Source organism: Eretmochelys imbricata, chromosome 4 (assembly GCF_965152235.1).
Source record: "Eretmochelys imbricata isolate rEreImb1 chromosome 4, rEreImb1.hap1, whole genome shotgun sequence".
NCBI lineage: Eukaryota > Metazoa > Chordata > Testudines > Cheloniidae > Eretmochelys > Eretmochelys imbricata.
The window spans coordinates 140,543,775-140,549,833 of record NC_135575.1 but is presented as its reverse complement, the minus strand read 5'-3'; positions in this window follow the sequence as shown (position 1 = coordinate 140,549,833).

Sequence of the window (6,059 nt, the reverse complement as noted above, 5' to 3'; positions counted from 1 at the left end):
CTGCACAATGCAGGCCACAGAATCTCACCCACCCACTCCTGCGAAAAACCTCTCACCTATGTCGGAGCTATTGAAGTCCTCAAATCGTGGTTTAAAAACCTCAAGGAGCAGAGAATCCTCCAGCAAGTGATCCGTGCCCCATGCTACAGAGGAAAGTGAAAAACCTCCAGGGCCTCTTCCAATCTGCCCTGGAGGAAAATTCCTTCTCGACCCCAAATATGGCGATCAGCTAAACCCAGGGCATGTGGGCAAGACTTACCAGCCAGACACGCAGGAAAGAATTCTCTGTAGTAACTCAGATCCCACCCCATCTAACATCCCATCACAGGCCATTGGGCCTATTTACCATGAATATTTAAAGACCAATTAATTGCCAAAATCATGTTATCCCATCATACCATCTCCTCCATAAACTTATCAAGTTTAATCTTAAAACCAGATAGGTCTTTTGCCGCCACTGCTTCCTTTGGAAGGCTATTCCAAAACTTTCCTTACCTCTCTGGTGTAGCAGCAGCCGATAGAGCCGGTAAATCCCCGCCCTGACACGCCAGCTGGTGTCATAGAATCATCGAAGATTGGGGTTGGAAGGGACCTCACGAGGTCATCTAGTCCAATATCCTGCTCAAAGCAGGACCACCACTAACTAAATCATCCCAGCCAAGGCTTTGTCAAGCCAGGCCTTAAAAACCTCTAAGGATGGAGATTCCACCATCTGCCTAGGTAACCCATTCCAGTGCTTCAGCACCCTCCTAGGCCGTGTCCTTGGTTGGGTTACTGATGTACAGACCAAGTTGAGCCATGAGGTTCCCCGTTTTGGGGAACTGTGCTGAGTTCTAATGGAAGGGAGAGGAGATGGGGATCATCAGCTCCCAGTCTCCCAAGGGCCAGGAGTCTCTCTGCCCTGGGTCCCTGTGAAGGAGATGCTGGGGCAGAGGAGCTAGGGCTAGACACCTTAGTTTTCTCTGCCCCCAAGGAAGCCTGGAGCAAGGGGATGTGCATCTCCAGTTGCTCCAGGAAAAGAAGAACTCAACTTAAGCTTATTTCATTCCCTGCTCTGACTCTACCCCCACTCCCCCGGCAAGAAGAACACTCCCAACCCACAGACCCCACTGCAGCAGATCCTACAGCCTGTCAGAGCCAGCCCACCTATGCCTGCAGTCAGGAAGCTGGGGGTCAGAGGTCACTTTTGTCAAATTCGGGGAGAATGATGGTGAATCAGAGCAGAGCTGCGCTGCTCCTTATGGCCCTGGCTCTCTCCTGGGACACTCTGGACCTGTTCCAGAAGTTGACATGTTGTGGGGGAAGGAGGTAGTTCGGGATCAATGGGTAGGTGTAGATGCTGTGCAAATAAGCCCCTCCCCATTCCCAGGGGGCTGAGATATTGTGCTCAGGGTGGAATATCTGATTCAGTAACCGTAGAGCTTTGGAAGGGGATTGCTGCAACCAGGACGATGCTTGTATCCGGCAGGGCACTTGTCTCTGTCTCTCTAGATTGGGACAATGTTCAGTGTTGGGGTTGGTCCCATCCTCTCTGAATCCCTGATTCAGGAACAGCTCATCAGGAAGGAGAGAGAGACACCGCCCCCATGCCTGACTCTAAAGCCCTTGGTGGGACAATTTCTCCAGGAATCTCAGTACTCGTAGGAGAGAGGGGCTGACTGCCTGGGGATCCTCCTGTTTCTCTAGTTAGTGACTCTTCTCCAAGGACCATCTTGTGGATCTCATGGAGTGGAGGGTTTGAGGCTCACTCCCCAAGCCAGCTGGGTCCCTGTGATTACTGCTCAATAGAACCAGGCAGAGCCCTGGCTTGAAGTCCCACCTTCTTCCCCTGTCCCTGCAGGAGGAAGGGCCCAACATTGCATTGCACTTACTGCCCTGAGCAAGTATTTTAGAAGAACTAACACATTAGAGAGAATCATGAACTTCTCAGAGAAAACTAATGGGGAGACGAGGCAAAATTAATCAAATACATGATTAGTTGTGACTTATTTGCTTGGTCTTAAAAAGAACAAAAGGACATGAATCTCCTCCCTGTCAATAGCCCCCTGCTCAGCCAAACAGCATTGAGACTCTGAAAGGCGGGAGGCTGAGGGGTCTCACCAGATATCCCAAAGGATGGCCCAGGTGACCACCGAAGGGGATCACTCTCAGAGCGTTGTTCCAGTCCCATCTCATTGTGAGGGCCTCCCACATTGAGATCAACCCCCTGCACCTGCTTGGTGGAGGGAGGGAAGCAGGGAAAAGGGAACAAGAGAAGAGAAAGGAGGGAGGGACAGAGGAAAAGGGAAACCAAAAAGGACAAACCCCAATGTCCCCCGTGATTCTACAGGACAAAGTCCGAGGTAGGAGATCAAATTCTGCCACCTTAACCTACCATTTTCAGTGCCTAGAATTCAGCCAGCAGCAGGTGGATCAGACTGAACAGGTTCCAAACCTCTCTGAGCCTCTTACCTTCTAAACAAGGACCTGGGTTTTCTAGCAAAATCAGTAGGAGGGAAGGAGAAAACTCCAAAGAGGGTCCTCCTCACGCTCACGTACGGGAATCCTAATTCTCTCTCACTCCTCAAGGAGAGACCTCGAGGAGGAGACTTGCTGCAGCAAAGCCACGGGGCTCACTTTGGTTGCCCCAGCCCTGCTCCTCTGTCCTGCCTGGCTGTTGTCAGGGTCTCTCTGTGAGATCACCGCCTCCCCATCACCTTTGCCCAATAGGCTGAGGTCCTAAAAAAGGCTTTTGTGATGTCACTGCCATGCCCACCCCTCCCCTGGAAGGCTGATGTCCTGCCTCTGGCCAGTCTCTTTGGATGTTTGAGTTGCTTTCCCTGGATCACCTCATTCAGTGACTGTTGAGTCTGGGGATCAAGCCGGCTACACAGTAAAACATCAGAAGCTGCTCCCCATGCCACGCTCAGGTTTTCATAAATTGGTAGACTTTAAGGCCAGAAGGGACCATTAGATCATCTAATCCAGGGGTTCTCAACTTGTTTCTTTCTGAGGCTTCCCCAACAAGCTATAAAAACTCCACAGCCCACCTGTGCCACAACACCTGTTTTCCTGCACATAAAAGCCAGGGCCAGAAGTAGGCAGTAGCAATCAAGGCAATTGTCGGGGCCCCCACACCACAGGGCTTCATCTTTCTGCCCTGGGCCCCAGCAAGTCTAATGCCGGCTCTGCTTGGCGGACCCCTTGAATCCAGCTTGAGGTCCCCCCAGTGGGCCCCAGACCCCTGGTTGAGAAGCTCTGATCTAATCTGAGTCCCTGCACATCACAGCCCTCCGCTTTTTCACAATATCTGCTTTATGACTAAAGCACCTTCCGGAAAGGCATCTAGTCTTCCTCTGAAGACATCAAGAGATGGAGAGTCCATCACTTCTCCTGGTAATTTGTTCCAATGATGAATCACCCTCACTCTTACAAATCTATGCCTTATTCTAATTCAAATTTTTCTGATTTCTGCTTCCAGCCATTGCCTCCTGCTATGCCTTTCTCTGCGAGGTTAAAGAATCCTTTCATACCTGGTGTTTTCTCTCCATGAAGGCACTTACACACTGCAATCAGCTCACCTCTCAAGCTGCTTTTTAATAAACTAAGCAGATTGAGCTTGGTCAAGGCCTCATTATAAAGTGTCTTCTCCATCTCTCAAATATGGCTCTTTTCTGCACCATCTCCAATTTTTTAATGTAATTTTTTGAAATGTGCACACCAGAACTGGATGCAGTATTCCAGTATCAGACTCACCCATGCTGAATCATCTCCCTGTCCATACTATGTTTATCTATCCATGGATAGCTTCTGCCCTTTTTACCACAGATCACAAACGCTCATATTGAGCGACTTGTCCACTAGGGCCCCTAAATCCTTTCAAGAGTCACTGTTTCCAGGGGACAGTCCCCCATTCTGTAGGTGCCTGCCTCCCTTGTCCTAGATGTATAGGTTTGTATATGGCTTTATTCAAGCCTAATTATTCAGTTAAGTATTTTAGAAGAACGACAGGATTAGTGAGAGAATCATGAACTGCTCAGAGACAATTAATGGGGAGAAGCAGCAAGATTAAACAAATACATGATTGGTTGTGACTTATTTGCTTGGTCTTAAGAGAGAAGTTTTGCCAGAAGCTGGGAATGGGCGACAGGGGATGGATCACTTGATGATTACCTGTTCTGGTCATTCCCTCTTGGGCACTTGGCATTGGTCACTGTCAGAAGACAGGATACTGGGCTAGATGGACCAGTGGTCTGACCCAGTACGGCCGTTCTTATGTCTAGCAAAGATTACAGTTGAGTTTTGCCTTTGAGAAGGGTTTAATATGAGATAGTATCCTGCCCTAATCGAATATTTGAGAATTAAGTTCTACACACAAGCAATGACACGCAAAACAGCACTAAGGACTGGCTTGAGAGACAAAATAATAGTTGCAAAAGGTAATCCCCATTGGTGGATCAAATGAAAATTAAGTTTTTACACTAGGCCAGGAAATCAGTCAGACTGGAAGTATCATGATTCAACAGAATAAACTTGTGCTATAAAAATAAGAAAAAGTTAGAATTAAAAAATCCAAATGAAAAATCACAGTAAAAAACATAGCAGCAAGTGCTATACTAGAAACACAGATGTCATTGCTAAAATTAGTTTCAGAGTAACAGCCGTGTTAGTCTGTATTCGCAAAAAGAAAAGGAGTACTTGTGGCACCTTAGAGACTAACCAATTTATTTGAGCATGAGCTTTCGTGAGCTACAGCTCACTTCATCAGATGCATACCGTGGAAACTGCAGCAGACTTTATATATATGCTCAAATAAATTGGTTAGTCTCTAAGGTGCCACAAGTACTCCTTTTCTTATTGCTAAAACTACTTACTTATAAATATTTTCAGTGAGTATTTGCTATTAAACTATAAAATAAACAGCACTGTCAAGGTTCCTTCCGCACTCTGAACTCTAGGGTACAGATGTGGGGAACTGCATGAAAAACCCCCTAAGCTTATTTTTACCACCTTAGGTTAAAACTTCCCCAAAGTACAAACTATTTTACCTTTTGCCCTTGGACTTTATTGCTGCCACTATCAAGCGTCTAACAAATATATAACAGGGAAAGAGCCCGCTTGGAAACGTCTTTCCCCCCAAAATCCTCCCAAACCCTACAGCCCCTTTTCTGGGGAAGGCTTGACAAAAATCCTCACCAATTTGCATAGGTGAGCACAGACCCAAACCCTTGGATTTTAAGAACAAGGAAAAAGCAATCAGGTTCTTAAAACAAGACTTTTAATAGAAGAAAAAGTAAAAGAATCATCTCTGTAAAATCAGGATGGTAAATACCTTACAGGGTAATCAGATTCAAAACACAGAGAATCCCTCTAGGCAAAACCTTAAGTTACAAAAACAGGAATATCCATTCCATTCAGCACAGCTTATTTTATCAACCATTTAAACAAAACAGAATCTAACACATATCTAGCTAGATTACTTACTAAGTTCTAAGACTCCATTTCTGTTCTGTTCCTGGCAAAAAACATCACACAGCCAGAGAGAGCTTTTGTTTCTCCCCCCTCCAGCTTTGAAAGTATCTTGTCTCCTCATTGGTCATTTTGGACAGGTACCAGCAAGGTTATCCTAGCTTCTTAAACCTTTACAGGTGAAAGGGTTTTTCCTCTGGCCAGGAGGGATTTTAAAGGTGTTTACCCTTCCCTTTATGTTTATGACAAGCACAATGACATGGATCTGCACAATGATACCAAAGATGAACGATGAAGTGCTCAAAGTAATAAAAATCACATTTTAAAAAGTAAACAATTAAAAGGAGTAAAACTCTATTTAAAATGGATTACAAAGATGGGAGTGCGCTTCAGGGAATCCCAGCTGCGGATAAGACAAGTCTGCGAACTGCTGTGAGACTTTAGGCAGACCCGTAAACTGATAAGGGATTCTTTTAAATACTCAAACTGCGACACAGAGTTTTTGGGGGTGTATGTAAAATATTTCACTGAATCAAGGCTCCTGTAGCCCCTCTGCATCTTATATCACAGGGGTGGCTAAACGTACTGGACCTCTGAGTCACATACAACAA